Genomic DNA, 20,936 nt, shown 5'->3' on the forward strand with positions numbered 1-20,936 from the left:
GTACCGGGGTTCCTGGAAGCCCTTATACCTCCGGGCTACACTCCCAGACCAATTTTACACTTCTTTTTTATTTGGAAATAGGGTCTCTTAAGCCATCACGGCTGGTTTCGAACCTGCACCATACTTTTGTCTCCGCCTCCCAAGCGCCGAGATTACAAGTGTGCGCTACCACGCCCAGCACCAGGAAAATATTTTTAGATATTTTTGTGTGTTTTATGTTTGTTGTGGGGATGGTTGCAAGCACTTTTTCATTCCATATCTGGAGACATAGTCGCACCAAGTATTCATTAAGACTATTTTTCAAGCCAGGTGTGGTGGCACATGCAGTAAGTGTTCTTGGCAACCTAATCAGACACTTCTTGCTCCTCCCTCCCCACTCCCACCCAGCACCAGTGCCTATCCACCTTGAGCCATGTTAAAAATGGACCCACCCAACCCAACTGGAAAATATCACACTGGCCAGCCGAGGCATAGTCAGAGCCAAAGGTCTTCTCCCTAGAGGTAGCATAGCACCAGCAGGACCCCAGACCCAGGGGCATCTTTGCCAGGATCTATTAGCAGACAGAACTCTACAGCTTCTCTTATATACCTGTTGTAGCAACACAAGCCCAAGCTACAAGGCGCCAACTCAGACTGCAGAGACTGAGGACCACTGTATCAACAAGGCCCACCCCCAAAGACCTTGCACCAGTGAATCTGTGCAGTCTGAGAAGTGTCCAGTTTCTTGCTTGCTAGCACACCCCTCCTGGACATAACAGAAGTGAAGTGAAACCCAACATAATCACAAACCTCAAGGTGCTCCAAGGACACACAGTTAGGATCACTGGGTCTGTTGACAGGAAGGAGATTTTTTCCTCTCCCACATACAATAGCATCAATGCTACCTGGTGCAAGGAAGAATTCATGAACCTTAAACTGAACCAGAAATGAGTTGAAAGAGGACTAAGAGGAGCTCAAATTGACCTGCCTAGATCCTGCATGCTAAATGACAAAGGATACATAGACTAAAGCAGAAGCAACAATAGCCCATAACTGTTTAGAACAGAAGATGATTCATTTTATGAAACTTTACTACCAGCAAAATCAAATCTCTAAGAAGATAAAGAAAACAATGTATCTCTTACAATTTGTATTAATTTTAAAAATCTCTTAAAGTATTTTTTAAAACATTCTATTTTATATATTTTTTCTTTTTTTAATTTTTAAAATATTTATCATGCCTAATAAATATGTACTCTTAATTCTCTATTATTGTTGCTGTTTTAGAGGTGTCTCTCTTCTGATTTCACCATTTTGTTGATTAAATTGATCTTTTTTTTTCATTCCTTTCATATGCTTTTATTATTATCTAACATTTCCTTTTTTTTTTTTTTTTTGTAGTACTGGGGATGAAATCCAGTGGCCTTTACCTCCAAGCTATACTCCCTGCCATATTATGTTTTTTTAATTCTTTATTTTGAGACAGTGTCTCACTGAGTTGTAAAGGGCCTCAGTAAGTAGCTGAGGCTGCCCATGAATGGAGATCCTCCTGTCTCAGCCTCCCAAATGTTAGGATTACAATCACATGCCACCACACCTGGTTATCATTATCTAACATTACTTTTTAAATAATTTATTTTGGTTTTATGCTCTAGGTTTTTTTTTTCTTTTTTCTTTTCTTTTTGTCCTATTTGTTTTATGTGCTATTAGGTTTTCTGAGGTTTCTTCTCTTCCTCAATAGGGCCATCTCTCCATAGGTTAGTTTATAGGTCTATAGGTTAGTCTGCTGCTTGGCTCCTTATGAGTTTTTACCTCTTCTTATATGTTTGGTCTATTTCCTTCTCCTCTTCTTAAATATTTGTCTTTTTATAGATGACACTTCAGTAATTTTTCTCTCCCCTCTGACTCCTCTTCTTTTTGGACTTTTCTTAGTTATATTATCTTCTGCCTAACCATACCTTCACAAAATAATAGTGTCTACCTGGACATAAAACTCAAAACATAGAATGAAAACTCTGAATTCCGAAATAGGACATTGAGAAACAAATACTCTGCAGTCAGATCCATCAAATACAGAACAAGCAAGAGGATAACTCACCAAATTTTATTCATACAGCCCCGGAATACTGTTATACAGTATTTTATACCAGGAAAAGAGGCATATCTCAGTACAAACTGGAAGGAACTGTGAAAAAAAGGGGGGGTTTAAGATAGCATGCCCAGTATCAACAAAACACACAAATTGAAAATGGACTACTACCCTGAACAGAAATTAAAGTCTGTCCACCTCACATGAGAGCCTAGAGGAGATAGCCAAGTGAAGCTGACTCTGAAATATTTTAGTCATACCAGACAATTTACCCATTTAAAGGAGGCAGTAAAGGCTGAGGTTTCTAAAACCCCTATAAATATGGGATACAATCCACCAAAATCACAGCTAATCCTCATAACCTAACAACAACAGAATGAACTAAAACACAGATGCAGAGGATGCCAGTCTGAGAATTCAGAAATTTGATATTCAATATGATAAGTGACATCAAAAAAGAAATCAGAGCATTCAGAAAATTAGAAACTATGTTCATAAAGAAGTAACAGAAAATTTTAAGAAATTCAGAGTCAATAAACAGTTCATTGAAGCTGTCACCAATAGATAGGCCACATGGAAAATGGAATCTCAGTAATAGAAAATAATACATTCAAAATATATATATATAGTCATAAATTTAGTAAAACAACACAAAAGCAGGATTAGAACATCCAAGAGCATTGGAATAATTTTAAAAGACCAAAGCAATGAGTAATAGGCATTGAAGAGGGTACAAAAGCCCAGGCAAAAGGAAGTAATAATCTCTTAAGAGAAATAATATCAGAAAATTCTCTATACTTGGATCAAGATGAGGACATACAAGTACAGAAAATTCATTCAGAACCCCAAGGCAAAAAGAAAAAAAAAAGTTTGCCTCAAAACCCTCCAAAAGGAATAGAGTCCCTCTATAACCTTTTTACTCAGCAAAACTAATTTTGTTCTTTTTTTTTTTTTTTTTGGTGGTGGTACTGGGTTTCTGGAAACCCTTCTACCTCTGGGTTACACTCCCAGACCATTTTTATATTTTTTATTTGGAAACAAGTTCTGCAATATTTTTCGTATTGACACTAGCAACAAAGGTTCTAATGTATATATAGTTTACTGATTTTTTTCTATCTATGTATCTTTTTATAGCCAATCGATTATGGGTGAATTGATATCTCATTATAGTTTTGATTTAAGTTTCCTCAAATTACTAATGTTGTTGAGCAACTTTTCATATGTTTACTGGACTTTTATGTATCTACTGGAAATACGTTTATGTGTGTGTGTGTGTGTGTGTGTGTGTGTGTGTGTGTGTGTTTCTTTATTTAGATATTTTTTTGTTGCTGAGAGTAAAAGTTTTATATATATATTTTGGACAAACTTTTATCAGTTATAGGATTCACAAATTATGTTTCTCATTCTAAAGGTATTTTCTTTTGAAATAGAATATTTATTTATTTATTTATTTATTTATTTATTTATTTATTTATTGGTGGTACTGGGTTCCTGGAAACACTTTTACCTCCAGGTTACACTCCCAGACCTAGTTTTATATTTTTTATTTGAAAACAGGTTCTCTTAAGTCAGCAAGGCTAGCTTCGAACCTGTGCAATCCTCCTGTCTCTGCCTCCTAAGCGCAGGGATTACAAGCTTGTGCCACCATGCCTGGCTAAATATTTATATTTTTATTTTTATAAATTTGACTTATCTATTTCACTTTTTTCTTATGATTTTACTATATAATATATGAATTCATTGTGAAATCTGAGGTCAGAACATTTTTGTTTTCTTTTATTTGAATATTTTTTGGTTGTATATTTTGTCATTTATTCAATTTGTTGTAAATTTTGTGAGGGAGGGTCCAGAGTTCAGCCTTTTACACAGGAGAATATTAGTCATTCTAGCAACATCTTTCAAAAACCCTATATTTCTTTATTTAATGCACTAAGCACCCATATTAGAAATTAGTTGGACATTTATATATTGATTTATTTCTGGTCTATCAGTTTGATTAAGTCAGTCTACATTTTTATCCCTACATTGTTTCTATTATTGTTTACTATTATTCATTACTCTGTAGTATGTTGTGAAATCTGGTAGAGTTAAGTTCCATTTTTTCTTTTTTTCAGAGTAAGTTTTGATATTTGAGGATTCTTTGAAATTTCATATAATTTTAAGGTTCATTCTCTGCAAAAATATTGGAAAGAATTTTCTTTATTTTGGGGCCTACTTTGGGTATTTCTGATATTATTTAGCAATGCTTAGTCTCACTATCATCAACACACAATGTGTTTCCACATACTTAGGTCTGCTTTTATTTCTTTTAGTGATATCTTTGAATTTTCAGTGAAAAAATCTTTCCTTTCTATGGTTAACATTTATTTGAGTTCTTCTTTTCCTATTTGTACTCCTCTGATTTCCTTTTCTTGCCTTATTGCTCTGGCTAGAGTCTCTAGTACTATATTGAAGAGAAGTGATGATAATGGACAACCTTGTCTCGTTCCAGTTTTTATGGGGAATTCTTGAAGTTTTTCCCCACTTAATATGATGTTGGCGGTGGGCTTATTGTACATTGCCTTAATGATGCTGAGATATGTTCCTTCTATGCCAATTCTCCGCAGTGCTTTTATCATAAATGGATGTTGAATTTTATCAAATGCTTTTTCAGCATCTATTGAAATGATCATGTGATTTTTGTCTTTGATTCTGTTTATATTGTGAATTACATGGATTGATATTCCTATGTTGAACCAGCCTTGCATCCCTGGGATGAACCCTACTTGGTCATGGTGTATGATTTTCTTGATGTGGTATTGCATGCATGTTGCTAGTATTTTGTTTAATAGTTTCGCATCCAACTTCATCAGAGATATAGGCCTGTAGTTTGCCTTCCTTTTTTCGGTTTGAGTATTAGTGTGATGTTGGCTTCATAGAATTAATTTGGGAGAGTCCCAGTTTTTTCTATTTTGTGAAATAGTTTGAGATATATTGGGGTTAGCTCTTCTATAAAGGTTTTATAGAATTCAGTTGGGAAACCATCTGGTACTGGGCTTTTCTTTGATGGTAAGCTCTTTATTGCTGTTTCAATCTCTTTGATAGTTTGTGGTTGGTTTAAGTGTTCTATATCTTCTTGACTCAGCTTAGGAAGGCTGTATTTATCTAGGAAGTTGTTGGTTTCCTCCAGATTTTTCATTATGTTGGAGTATAGTTTTTCAAAGTAATTTCTGATAATCCTCTAGATTTCTACACTCAGTAGTAATGTCTCCTTTTTATATCTTATCTTCATAATTTGGGTTTATTCTCTTTATTTTTTTAGTTAGGTTGGCTAGTGGTTTATCTATCTCGTTAATATTTTCAAGAAACCAGCTTTTGGTTTTGTTGATTTTCTGTATTGTTTTTTTTTTTCTCTATTTCATTAATTTCTGCTCTAATTTTAATAATTCCTGTCTTCTACTGATTTGGGGGTTCAATTGCTCCTGCTTTTCACAGGCTTTGAGGTGTGTCATTAGGTTATTTATTTGAAGATTTTCTGGTTTTCTTATGTGAGCACTCAGTGCTATAAATTTTCCTCTTAATACTGCCTTCAAAGTGTCCCAGGGATTTTGATATGTTATATCTTTATTTTCATTTGTTTCTAGAAATTTCAAGATTTCACCTCTTACATTTTCTATGACCCATTCTTCATTCAGAAGTGTGGTGTTCAATCTCCACATGTTTATGTTTTTTCTCTGGGTCTTCTTATAGTTGATTTCTAGTTTCATTCCATTATGGTCTGAAATGACACAGGGATGTATGTAACATTTTTTAAATTTGCTAGTGCAAATTTTGTGTCCCAGGATGTGATCTATTTTGCAGAACTTTCCGTGAGCAGCTGAGAAAAATGTTAACTCTACTGTAGTTGGGTAAAATATTCTATATGTGTCCAACAGGTCCATTTGGTTAGTGGTGTTATTTAGTCCTGAGGCATGTTTACTGACCCTTTGTCTAGAAGATCAGTCTAGTGTTGTGAGAGATGTGTCGAAGTCTCCCAGTATTATTGTATTGGGATTTATGTGTGACTTCATGTCACAAAGAGTTTTATTTGTGACAGTAGCTGCACCTATGTTTGGGGCATAGATGTTGATTATTGTTATTTCCTCTTGCTAGATTATTCCTTTTACCAGTAAAATATGACCTTCTTTGTCTCTTCTAATAAGTTTGGGTTTGAAGTCTAACTTGTCTGATATCATAGTTGCTACTCCTGCTTGTCTTCGAGTTCCATTAACATGGATTACCTTGCTCCAGCACTTTACCTTGAGTTAGTTTCTATCTTTACTTTTAAGGTATGTTTCTTGTAAGCAGCAGATAGATGGATTCTGGTTTTTCATCCATTTTTTGACTTTATATCTTTTTATTGGGGAGTTGAGGCCGTTTACATTCAGTGTGATTATAGAGAGATATTTTTTTAATTCCTAATGTGTTAAGATTTTATTTCAGTTTGAGATACTGCTTCTTCTTCTTTGCTTAGTTGTCTGCTAAATGGGAAATCTTGTTTCTTTGGTTCTGGCTTATATTACCTATTTCTTGTATTACCTATTTCTTCTTTGCAGTTAATCTTCTTTAGTATTTTCTCTAGCGCTGGTTTTGAAGACATAAATTCCTTCAGTTTCTGTTTGTCATGAAAGCTTCTTATTTCCCCATTTAATTTGATAGATAGTTTTGCTTGGTAGAAAATTTTTCCTGGAAGTTGTTTTCTTTCAGAGTTTGGAATATGTTACTCTAAGCCCTTCTGGCTTTCATGACTTGGTTTGGGTATTCTGGAGTGATTCTAACTGGTTTGCCTCTGAATGTCACTTGGCCTATTGTTTTTGTTGCCTTTAAGATTCTTTCCTTGGCTTCTACATTAGTCATTTTGACAATTATGTGGCGTGGGGATCCTCTTCTCTGATCCTGTCTAAAGGGAGTTCTATAAGTGTCCTGGACCTGTGTATCGACCTCTTGCTCTATGTTTGGAAGATTTTCTGCTATTGCTTCCTTGAAGAGATTATTGATCCCTTTGGTTTCACCTTCTTTTCCCTCCTACATTCAATTATTCTTAGGTTAGCTCTCTTAAAATGGGCCCCTATTTCTTCAATTTCAAATTCCTGCTGTCGGATTTTTTTCCCTAAATTTTAAACTATGCATTCATTGTTGGAGTGATCATCTTCTAGGAATGAGATTCTATTCTTCATGTGGTCTAATTGGTTGTTTATACTTTGAATTGAGGCCTTTACTTCAATGATTGCATTCTTTATCTTTTTTAGACTCTCTCTGAATTCTTTTCGAAGGTCCTGTATTATTTCTACAGTTATTTTCCTGATTTGATCTTCTAGAGATCTCTGAGTTTCTGTGTTATCAGGTACTGATGTTGTGGGGTTGTGGGCATTCATTACTCCATTGTTATTCCTCTTTTTTTATGATTTCAGAAGTTGTGCCTTCACTGGGTTCTTCTCTGGGTCACTATGACTTCACTTAAGGTGCTCTGGATCTCGTGTCTGTGGTATCTCAGTCCCCACTACTCCTTTGCTGAGTTGTATTGCAAAGTCTCAGACCCAGAGAGTCAATTGAGGCTGCTTGAGACCATGGGGGTGTCGGGCTGCGTGTTCTCCCATGGGGAGCTGCAACTATGGTGTTATATGGTATATCTCTGCCACCGCCACTCCCCCACTGGATTGGACTGCAAAAATCTCAGACCCAGGGAGACTATCAAAGCAGCACAAGTCCCTGGGGATGCAGTATTGGGATTTCTCCTCTAGGGGCTGCAATCTGATTCATGGTTATTGAGTGTGCTGATCTGTAACTGTTGTGGACACTGAACTTGCTACTGCCACCAATGGGAATATGGTGCCACTGCCACGCCCTCGGCCTTGATGCTAGTGTATTTCTTCTCTGGTTTTGAGCTCCACTCTGAGTCCCTGCAGGGTATGCTGAGCCCGGCCCCTGGGAGCTTTAGATAATCCTTGCACCGAAAAAACTGCTTAATTACACCTGGATGTTTCGCAGCTGCTCACCTCAGCTCACTGTCCACCCCTCCTCTCTAGAGCCTGGAGGATTGTTGAGTGTACTGATGTGGAGCCGTCCAGTGTACTCGCCGCTGCCGCCTGCAGTATGGTGCTGCTGCCATGTCTTCAGCCATGAGGCCGACGTATCTCCTCTCTGTTTATGAGCTCTGTTCTGAGTCCCCCTTGTCTTTGGAGCCAGGTGCTATGAGGGAAGATGGCACCGGCATGGCTCCCCACTGAGGTTCTGGCAGTGGCACTGTGGGCTGGTTTCTTTTCTGGTGTCTGGTTGTTCTTCTAGCCCTTTTTTTTTTCTGTCCCTTGTATTTACAGTTTTTATTTTTCTGCTGATGATGTTTTATGGCTATGAAAGGTACTGATTTTGTGGTAATAGAGATTGATTGTTAGCAGGACTCATAAACTCTGCTTTTCTCCATTTCCATCTTCCCAGAAGTCCTCTAGCTTTTCTTTAAAAAATTTCTGTGTATTTGCAATGCTAAGAATTGAACCCAGGGTGGTTATATCTCCAAGCCACACCCTAGCCCCATTTTATTGTTTTACTTTAAAACAAGGTCTTGGTAAGTTGTTGAGGGATTTACCAAGTTTCTGATGCTGACGTCTGCCATGTGATCCTGCTATAAGCACTGGAATTGGAGGTAAAAACCAACACAGTTTATGTTGTTGTTGTTGTGGTGGTGGTGGTTTATTTGTTTAAATTATTTTGCTAATATATGCTTTTTTATTGACAAATTTAAAACATCTAGATGTATAGTAACTATTAAAAAAGAAGAGCTAATGTTTATCTGTTGGTATTTTTTTTTTATGTCTTAGATGATTTTGTCTCTGGTTTCCTGCATCACTGCCTATTTTTCTGTGTAGTTAAGTTTTATAGTAAAGAATTTGATTCCCATCTCACTTTCCTTTCTGTGTTTGTATTCTTCACATATTTTTTATCATTAACATAGACATTAATTTGATGTTCTAGGTTTGTAACAACATAACTTGGATTGATGTGAACTTAATCACAATCACATAAAAATTGTTTTTTATAGTTCCATCTACTAATCTCATTATTGTCAAAAATAATATATATTTTGAGCCAAAATAGCTGGAACTTTAAAATATAATTTGTGTGGGTCTTTTATAATCATGTAGAGAATAAATAATTGTAACTATAAAACAACAAAATTACCACATACAAGCTTAATATATATATATATATATATATATATATATATATATATATATATATTTAGATTTACCTGAAATATTTTCTGTGACATCTACAAATTACTATCTAGTCTCCTATAATTTCAATCAGAAATATTTGTTTTATTTTTTATTTTTATTTTATTTTATTTTTTATTTTATTTTATTTTATTTTTGGTGGTACTGGGATTCCTGGAAACCCTTCTACCTCTGGGCTACACTCCCAGACCTATTTTATATTTTTTTTTATTTGGAAACAGTGTCTCTTAAGCCAGAGAGGCTGGCTTCGAACCAGCGTCATCTTCTGTCTCTGCCTCGCAAGCGCGGGGATTACAAGCGTGCGCCACCATGCCCAGAATGCTTGAATGTATTTTGATACTCACTTCATTCTGTTCCTTCTTTCAGCCTTATCCCTCCTTTTCAGAATGCAGTTGTTTACTCTGTGCCATTGTACATTAAATATATGTAACTTGGTTTTTTTTTTTTTTTTTTTTTTTTTATTAGGAGCTCACAGCCAAGAGTTTATCTTGATTCTCAGAGGAGATTTTGAACTTTGGTGTTTTGAGTCATGCTCAACTGTTATGATTATGAAATTTTCTTTTTGCGGTAGTGGGGATGGAACCCAGGGGCATTCCACCTCCAACCAACACCCCAGGCCTTAGTTTTTTAATCTTTTCTATATTTTGAAACAGGGTCTTACTGAGTTGTGAAGGGCCTCACTAAGTTGATGAGGCTGCCGGTGAACCACAGTCCTACGGTTTTGCCTCCCGAATGCTGGGATTACAAGAGTGCACCACCATGCCTGGCTATGAAACTCTTATTAGTGAAATAAATGCATTATGAAGTGGCCATAGATCATAGATGGCCAGAGACAGAGTAGGATGATTGGATTTAGAGTGCTACCCAGAACACACTGAGACAAGGTCGAATAGTTAAAAGTAGGGCTTGTTTGCTAAGGAGGAGTTGCTGGGGGGTTGGCCTTGAGAATTTTAGGGAGTCTATCCTCCTCCTGCTCTTCCTTATGCTTCTGGGAAAAAAAGAGGATCATGGTTGAGAACATATGGCTATGTTCTCTCTTTTGGCTTCCTGCTGCCGTTTTCTGAACTTTTCAGATCCAGCTTCACATGGACTGAACCTCTAAATCTTATAAACTGTGAGCAAATATATATTTCTTCCTCTCACTTGTGTGTCACTTATTTTATATTACAGCAGTGAGAATGTTGACTGAGACATTGACTTTAATATACTTAGAGTCCATTATACTTAAACACATAAATACTTAAATACATTGTTCTTAAATACATCTTTCATTAAAGTGTGGGACACTTTTGGCCAAAATTTCTTATAATATATTTTCTTTCTGTTTTCCTCCTATGGTTCCTCCCAAAATGCATACTTAACTGTGTTCCAGAGGTCACTTATACTCTATTTGCTATCATTTATGTTTGTTTCTTCTCTTGAGGCTTAAAAGTAGCAATTGTCCTATTTCAAATTACCTGATTCTTTACTTCTGCCTCTTTGAATCTACTATTGAACATTTACACCGAAATTTTACTAAAAATTAAATAAACAGGGTTTACTAGAATAACAGAATACACAGGATATGTATGTAGTAATAGGAGGTCTATCAAATAAACTTATAGTTCAAAGCATTGTAGTTTTAAGTAGCTGCCTGTAAGTAGAGAGTTGAAGGAACCAGCATCTGGCCAAGGGATCCAAAAGCTGGTGTCCAAGATAGGAGTTAACTGATAATGCAATTCCAGTCCAAAATAGAAAGGCCAGGATACTCTTTGGAGAAATGTTAGTAAAAGTCCAATTCAAGTAGCAGAAGGGCTGCAAACTAATATCCCAGGTGAGAGCAGACACATTTTCCTTCTGGAAGAACCATGAGTGCATTGACACAGTTTCTTCCTTCATATTCTCCAGGTCCTATGCCTATCAGAACATTACTGTCCACATTCAGGGAATAACTTCCCTCTCAATCTGCCATTACATATGCCAAGCATCTCATGAACACACTAAAAGTCATAAAATCTTAGGTGGTTTATAAATCCAGTCAAGTTGACAATCTAAATTACTCATCATACAATCATTATACTTTTTTTCTCCAGATTCACTGTTATGTTCATTTCATAATTTATATCTATGTATTGATATTCTCTTTTTGTTTATACATTATTTTCTGATTTTATTTAGTTCTTTATCCTGGTTTAATTTGCTTTATAATTATAATTAAGATACCTGTTTTCATTTCTGACTTTCAATTTTGTTTCTTCATTCACTAAAAACAAAACAAATCTATAAAAACATCAATTTATTCATTGTTAATGAGCCATACTTCTTTGATTTCTTATATGACTTCTCGTTTTGATGTTGCTGCCAATATTGTCAAAAGTGGACATTTGATTATGATAATAGGTTAAGGTTAGAAATTAAATTCTCCTTTTTTTTAAGGAGAATTAGATTTTTGGATGATTTGTAGGTTATAGTATCCCATTTATTTAGCATTTTTTCTAACTATTTTTTTTTTGCATTTCAGAAATTTTTATTTATTTATTTATTTTTTAATTAATTTATTTTTTAAATTGGTGCATTGTAGTCATATATCAATCACATTGGAGTACAAGACTTGAGAGGATATACAAGCACACATCATCCAATTAGCCCTCATCCGGCCCCCATCCCATTCCCTCCCCCTCCCTCCATCCCACGCTTCTTTGGTGATTTACTTTGATACATTTGTTTATGTACCTCCTGCTTTTTAAAGAGGCTCCGTCCTCCAGTATTACATACCCTCTGTTTGGTCACATTAGTTGCTTCACTATAGGGCCCTTTCTATAGCTCAACCTCTTCCTCTTGCCCTTTTCCTCCTAGTTATTGCTGATTAAGAGAAGCGTCTGATTTATATTTTCTGCGATATTTCTCTGTGCATGCTGCATTGCAAGTACCAATCCCACTCTTGATGGTCCCAGTAGTGGCCTGGCTACTCAGTGGACTGATCCAGACCTCGCTGGCTCAAGCAGCGGCCTTGCCTCATGGGAGGACCCAGTTCTGGTCTCGCTGGCCCCTGAACCGGTCTAACCCCTAATCTGGCTTTGGTCCCAACCTTGGAGGCCGCAGGAGTGAACTTGCCTCACGCCAGGCTCCGATGCTGGCCATTGGCCCCTGCACCGGTCTAACCCCTTGGCAGGTTTCCAATCCTGGCCTCGGAGGCCCCAGCACCGGCCTAGCCTCATGGCAGGCTCCAATGCCGGCCTTGTTGGCCCCAGCACCAGCCTAACCCCTCGGCAGGCTCCGATGCCGGCCTCGGAGGCCCCAGCACTGGTCATGCCTCAAGGCAGGCTCCGATGCCGGCCTCGCTGGCCCCAGCACCGGCCTAACCCCTCGGCAGGCTCTTATCCTGGCCTCAGAGGCCCCAGTACCAGCCTTGCCTCAAGGCAGGCTCCGATGCCGGCCTCGCTGGCCCCAGCACCGGCCTAACCCCTTGGCAGGCTCCGATCACGGATTTGGAGGCCCCAGTACCGGCCTTGCCTCAAGGCAGGCTCCGATGCCGGCCTCACTGGCCCCAGCACCAACCTAACCCCTCGGCAGGCTCCGATCCCGGCCTCGGAGGCCCCAACACTAGTCATGCCTCGCGGCAGGCTCCGATGCCGGCCTCGCTGGCCCCAGCACCGGCCTAACCCCTCGGCAGGCTCCGATCCCGGCCTCGGAGGCCCCAGCACTGGTCATGCCTCAAGGCAGGCTCCGATGCCGGCCTCGCTGGCCCCAGCACCGGCCTAACCCCTCGGCAGGCTCTTATCCTGGCCTCGGAGACCCCAGTACCGGCCTTGCCTCACGGCAGGCTCCGATGCCGGCCTTGCTGGCCCCAGCACCGGCCTAACCCCTCGGCAGGCTCTTATCCTGGCCTCGGAGGCCCCAGTACCGGCCTTGCCTCAAGGCAGGCTCCGATGCCGGCCTCGCTGGCCCCAGCACCGGCCTAACCCCTCAGCAGGCTCTTATCCTGGCCTCGAGGCCCCAGTACTGGCCTTGCCTCAAGGCAGGCTCCGATGCCGGCCTCACTGGCCCCAGCACCAGCCTAACCCCTCGGCAGGCTCCGATCCCAGCCTCGGAGGCCCCAGCACTGGTCATGCCTCAAGGCAGGCTCCGATGACGGCCTCGCTGGCCCCAGCACCGGCCTAACCCCTCAGCAGGCTCTTATCCTGGCCTCGAGGCCCCAGTACCGGGCTTGCCTCAAGGCAGGCTCCGATGCTGGCCTCACTGGCCCCAGCACCGGCCTAACCCCTCGGCAGGCTCCGATCCCAGACTCGGAGGCCCCAGCACTGGTCATGCCTCACAGCAGGTTCCAATGCCGGCCTCACTGGCCCCAGCACCGGCCTAACCCCTCGGCAGGCTCCGATCCCGGCCTCGAGGCCCCAGCACTGGTCATGACTCAAGGCAGGCTCCGATGCCGGCCTCACTGGCCCCAGCACCGGCCTAACCCCTCAGCAGGCTCTTATCCTGGCCTCGTAGGCCCAAGTACCGGCCTTGCCTCATGGCAGGCTCTGATGCCAGCCTCGCTGGCCCCAGCACCGGCCTAACCCCTCAGCAGGCTCCGGTCCATTCCTCGGGGGCCCCAACACTGGCCTTGCCTCACGGCAGGCTCCGATGCCGGCCTCACTGACCCCAGCACCGGCCTAACCCCTCAGCAAGTTCCGGACCCGACCTCGGAGGCCCCAGCACAAGCCTTGCCTCATGGCAGGCTCCAATGCCGGCCTCGCTTGTCCCAGCATCGGTCTAACCCCTCGGCAGGCTCCAATCCTGGCCACGGAGGCCTCAGTAGTGGCCTTGCCTCACAGCAAGCTCCAATGTCGGCCACTGGCCCCGGCGCCCGCCTAACCCCTCAGCAGGTTCCGATCACTGTCTCTGTGGTTATTATTTCAAAGGTTCCAGTTGTAATGTATCAGATCTCTGCCTCCCCCGAATATTGGCCACTGGCATTGCCACTGCCTCCACCGTTTCAAATCCTTCCCAGGCTCTTTTTCCACTCTGAATGTTGTCCAGTGTTCCGAAGCATGCGTGATGGTAGCATTCGACATTTGGTGTAATTTCTCCAAAAAAATAAAGTTGGTAAGATCCGGTTTCTGCTCTCCTGAATACAAGTCTCCACCACCATCGCGAAGAACTCTTTCAACACCGCATTTCTCCTTGGTCTCCGCTAAACTCTCTCCTTATATGTGATGTCTGAGATTCTTAACAATATAGAGAAATAGCAGTCCTCTTTCACGGCGAATTTTTCCATAAGTTCCAGTGCATTTAGATAAGTTTTGTCTGCATCTCCAGTGTCCTGGCATCCATAAAGGCTTTCTTACCACCTCTCTGATATTTTTCTTTATCTTTTTCTGTTCTGGGCCCGGTTTCTCCAGGGGTCTGGCGTGCTACTCGCAGTTCGGCCCGGGGCCCAGAGTCCCGCGACCCAGGCCCCAGCTGGCGTGCCCCGCCCGCGACCCCTGCCCAGAACCCAGCATCTTACTGGGCCTGGTTTCTCCAGGGGTCTGGCGTGCTATGCGCAGTTCGGCCGGGACCCAGAGTCCCGCGACCCGGGCCCCAGCTGGCGTGCCCCGCCCGCGACCCCCGCCCAGAACCCAGCGTCTTACTGGGTCCGGTTTCTCCAGGGGTCTGGCGTGCTACGCGCAGTTTGGCCGGGGCCCAGAGTCCGGCGACCCGGGCCCCATCTGGCGTGCCCCGCCTGCGACCCCCGCCCAGAACCCAGCGTCTTACTGGGCCTGGTTTCTCCAGGGGTCTGGCGTGCTATGCGCAGTTCGGCCTGGGGCCCAGAGTCCCGCGACCCGGGCCCCATCTGGCGTGCCCAGCCCGCGACCCCCCGCCCAGAACCCAGCGTCTTACTGGGTCCGGTTTCTCCAGGGGTCTGGCGTGCTACGCGCAGTTCGGCCGGGGCCCAGAGTCCGGCGACCCGGGCCCCATTTGCTCTAACTATTTTTAAAGACTATATTTTTGGTGAGTTGTGGTCATTAAAGTCTATTTTTAGACTTTAATGTGTTTAGTCTATTTTCAGCTACTGTTGGCAGATATTTCCTTGAGTGGTTGATGGTAAAAGGAAAAGAACAAAATAAATTAAAACAACAATGGCAAAAATTCAAAAAAAGGGGGGAGGGAAAATAAAAGAAAAAATTTCCTCAGTCATTTCAGAATTTCTCTTTTCTCACACATTCTTTCAGCACTTAGTGGGGCTTAAAGTAAACCTAGTGATTTGTCCTGAGCAAAAACTGTGCTATTCCCTGGGTGGGGGGATTGTTTATTTGTTTGTTATTACTGAGGATTGAACCCAGGAGCATTCTACCCCTGAGCTACTCTCTCAACCTGATTTTATTTAAATTAACTTATTTTGAAACAGATTGTCACTAATTTGATGACGGTAACCATAAACCTATGATCATGTCTCAGGATTCCAAGCACTGGGAATACAGGTATGTGCCACCATGTCCAGCTAATCTCTGGTCTTTTCCTCTGAGGATGTATTCAACTTTCTAAATTGATTATATGGGGTGAGAGGTTTTGATAACCTAGTATCTTCAACAGTATCCCCATGCTTTTTATCCAATTCATTTCCCAATGATTCCCCAGTCCTTAGGTGGTTTAGTGTGTAAGTTTACTCCAATTTTTGTTTTTGCCCGAAGCATCTGATTCTTGTAAATTCACGATGAATCATTCATTAAGCAATACTGATCACTATGATTCTGAGTTCCAAAACCAAACCGTGCTTTTTGAATGAGTCTTTCAGGTAGCCCTCAAACAAGTTACTACAGATATATAATGACTTACAAATAAGATCTATTCTGCTTAGTTCAAACCAAAGATTGAAATCCTAAGCTATAATTTATTGACTATTTTCCAAATTCGTTTCTTTTTTATATTTAAATAGAGGACACAATTTTGGAGCTACCCACTATATCAGTTTTCTGGTGCCACTCCTGTCTTAGTTCATTTTGTTTTGCTACAACAACAACAACAACAACAACAACAACAACAAAAAAAAAAAAAATATATATATATATATATATATATATATATATATATATATATATATATATATATTTTATAAGAAATAGAAAAAGTGTGGTGCAAGATTGTAATACCAGCATTTAGGAGGCTGAGACAAGAGGATCATGGTTCACCGACAGCCTCAGCTACTTAGTGAGGCTCTTTGCAATCCAGTGAGACTCTGTTTCAAAATAAATTTATATCTTAATATTTTGTACTTTATACTTTACACTTTTTACTTTATACTTTATACTTCTATACTTTATACTTTATACTTTAATATGTTGTGACTAAATGAGCCTAATATGCTATGGATTTTTAATAATATGTCATTTTTATTTATGTATATACCCCAATTCTTTATACTATCCTATCACATCATTAAAGCTATATAATTTTTAAAATACTACAGAGTAACATATTATGAAATGTATATTTATTATGTGGTTATTATTATATTTTATTAGGCTTAACACAATAATAACTGACAAGTATTTACCCATAGTTTGTGTGTGATACTTAGGATTGAACCCAGGGCCAGTCTACTTCTAAGCTTCACCCCACCCCTATTTTATTTTTATTTTGAAACAGAGTCTCACTAGGTTGATGAGAGCCTCACTGTTTGCTGAAGCCGTCTTCAAAATCTGCAATTTTCCTGTTTTAGCCTTTTATGTACTGGGATTATAGACATGCACCACCATGCCTGGATCTACCTGTTCATTTTATATGAAGTAATATAAATGTTTTCTGATAAATATAAGAAAAATTTTGAATGTATTAAAACTTTCTGAGAAGACTATGTTAAGATCAGCTATATCTTTATGAAGAAAGTTTTATTGATGGTATAATGATGTGCTTTTATTTAATCTGGATATTTTAGCATATCTAGCCAGTGAATATAAGCTTTATTTTTAATCATATTTTAAACAAAAAAAAAGAAAATAAATCTGGTGAGTTCTTTTACTGAAAATCTCTTAGTTCTTTACTGTTAAAAGTATAAAAGGGGCAGGTGTCTTAGCATGATTTCAATAGAAAAAATAAAAATAGATTCTAAGCCTTTGTGACAGATGTCAAGCATGCTGACAACTCTTAAAAGAAAAATCATTTTCCTGATCCTGTGCAAGGAGACAGCTTGTGAGATTAAAGATATATCTCTTTATCTATGTTTTTGGCAGATCATTTTCACTGAATAGGGCATGAAAGGTACTTCAGATGAAGAAAAGGACTCCAGGAATTTTCATCAGCACCACCACAAAAGGTATATTAAAAATCAGAAAGTAAAGAAATATAAAAAATAAGAACAAAACCTAAGTTTACCAGTATTTTGTCTATGGCTCTAACCACAAATGTTACTACGACAAATTTTTTTCATTTACAATTATTTAATTCTCTAGTTGTAAAGAAACAAGTAATCAGAGACTGAATATTTTATAATAAATGCTTAATAAATAGTTATTAAATAAATTCACTAATCAACTTGATAATCTATCAACTATTAAATAATTTGTTGGTTCATTATAGTTATACAGGACACTGAGGTTAAAAATGACATGTTCATATAGGTACACAACATTGCTCACCTTTGTTTGCTTTTTAAAATACTACTTTTGCTGGGTGTGGTGGCACACACTTGTAATCCCTGTGCTTGGGAGGCAGAGACAGAGGATAACGCTGGTTCGAAGCCAGCCACGCTGGCTTAAGAGAGCCTGTTTCCAAGTAAAAAATATAAAATAGGTCTGGGAGTGTAGCCCAGAGGTAGAAGGATTTCCAGGAACCCCAGTACCACCAAAAAAAAAAAAAAAAAAAAAAAAACTACTTTCCACTTGTTTAAATTATTGTTATAAATATATACGTGCAATTAATGTAAGTTATGTATATTCACTCATAGTATTTTAAAATTTTAGAATAAGATTAAAGTTGAAACTATATTCCTTCTAATTAAAATTTTTTCTTTATATATTTCTATATATTTTTCCATTTATACAAACATTTTATCCTAACAAGTGCAAATTGTAATATAATATGGGGTAATGTTTTTTCCGCATTTACAATGTTCTAATAATTGAAGATTATGCCTAAAATGAACCACCAAAATTTAATCCACTACCGTGACCACTTCCAAAAGAAATATTAATTCCAGTTCGCCACAAACAGGTTAAAGATTTTAAAGAACTCATACAAAATCTAAAAATATAAATACCTATTATACAGAATGTATCGTGAATTATATGTGGATTTAATGCACATCTAATAAGAAAATCACCCTTGTATTTCAAAAATAGAAATTTAATGATCAATATTTGAAAAAAATCACCCCCTATTTAAAATAATCAGTAATATTAATTGATGTAACAATCCCATCAACTGTTTCAGCATAACAAAACTTTGACTCTCGAGTAAGAGTGCACCTAGCTTCATAAATAATGACCAGAGTATTTCTAGCCATGCAGTATATATCAGACACTAAAACTACATTCTCACTGTGAGTTATATTGCTGAGTCAAGTTATAGTGTAATTATCTGATATATTCATGCAAATGGAATGTCTTTCTATCTTCTTAATTCATTCATTTCATTCTTAATATAAAGTTAAAGATATTAATGGATTTCTATTCTAATTTTTTTTTTCAGTAACGGGAATGAAACCCAGGGACATTCTACATCTGTGCTACACCCCCAACCCTATTTTTTATTTTTTATTTTGAATAAAGAATACTGTGTTGCAAAGGGCCTCACTAAGTAGTAGCTGAGGCTGTCCACAAACCACAATCCTCCTGTCTCATACTCCCAAATGCTGGGATCACAAACATGCGCCACCACTCCCGGATTCTATTCTAATTTTATTTTATTATTTTTATTTTTTATTTTTGGTGGTACTGGGGTTCCTGGAAACCCTTCTACCTCTGGGCTACACTCACAGACCTATTTTTATACTTTTTTAAATTTGGAAACAGGGTCTCTTAAGCCAGCGAGGCTGGCTTCGAACCTGTGCTATCCTCTTGTCTCTGCCTCCCAAGCTCGGGGATTACAAGCGTGCGCCACCACACCCGGTGCCCTATTCTAATTTTAATATGACTATTTCTAGTATTAGTTTCCCTTGGCCTTCTATGATATTTAGATAACTACACACCTGCAATGCTCTTCAAAACTCCTGGTCATATTGAACCAGAATGGTATTAGATATGCAATCTTACTTATAGTCTGTCCCCAATAAACTAGAGGGGGTAGTATCACTAGTGTTCTCAATCCACAATCTAGTTATCATTCCTGTATTTTGACAATTTAAATAATAAAATATAATTTTGTCCACTAAGCCAATATTTATTTTTAGTTTTAATGGTCAATACCCTCATACATATACCAGTTGGGGGATCAGACAGTATAGTGTCCTTCTTTTATTAAGGGATAAATAGCATCTCTGCTGTACTTTTTCTTATTCTTATTATTATATCATTTATATGTCTGTTTGAAAATAAGCTACATTATATTTAAATGAATCGTTAAATAAAGGAACCATTATATTTAAATGAATAGTTCTTGTTGTGTATTTAATAATTTAGTCCTGCTATATCATTCACAGATCTGTTTGATAATAAGTTATTTAAATGATTATTTCCTGTGGTGTATACAATAATTTAGTCTTGCAAGTCAAAATTGAAGAAATAATTTCCCTAGGGCAATCTTGGAAGAAGGCCACGGTCTTGACATCAGCAATAAAAGTTGACTTTATATTTAGTCTTTAATTATTCTACTTGAAGTCTATAATTTGTTTTCAAGTATTAGAAAGTTATTAAATAAAAATAATATAATTTCAACACATGATATATATCATGTATCATATTTCACTGAGTTAACATTTTTTCTGTATTATACACATTTTAATGTATAGTATACATTAATGCTTATTCAACATTAAGAACTATTCCTCATTATATATAAGCATATATATAAACATATAAAGTATGTTACCCATTAAATTATTTAATTAAATATACTTGTTTTTCATATTAATAGAATTAGAGTATATTACTATTATTAATATTACATAGGCTATCATTTTATTTTCAGTACTGTGGATTGAAATCAAGGCACCAGACATGATAGGCAACTGCTCTAACACAGAACTTTACCCCCAGACCTTTTTAAAATTTTTAAGACAGGGTCTCTCTAAGTTGCTCAGGCTGGCCTGTAACTAGCAATTCTTCTAACTCAGCCTACTGAGTAGCTGGGATAACAGGCATGTGCCATCAGTCAGAAAAACATAAAATTATTAATCTTGAATGATATATTAAATAAAATCAATTCTCCTCGATATGTTTATTATTTCCTTCCATAAAACCAACAACCTGCTCGGGAGTGTCCCTTTTCTTGCTTCAGGCCAGTAATACCTGAGGGTTTCTATTCTGAAACTAAACCTTAACTTTGGCTCTTATTTCCGGTTCATTATAGCTAAGACTCCCCCAATTGTTCCCTTTATACAGGACAACTCAATGCCTAATCAATAATTAGCCCATGAGCACCAAAAACTGTGGTGTCATGCATTTGGTATCTTTTTTTAATTTTAGGTTTTACTGTGACTCAGCATAGTGTCTTGGCATTATCATGGTCAATTACTTTTA

The sequence above is a fragment of the Muscardinus avellanarius genome (genome assembly GCF_963383645.1).
Source record: "Muscardinus avellanarius genome assembly, chromosome: 5".
Lineage (NCBI taxonomy): Eukaryota > Metazoa > Chordata > Mammalia > Rodentia > Gliridae > Muscardinus > Muscardinus avellanarius.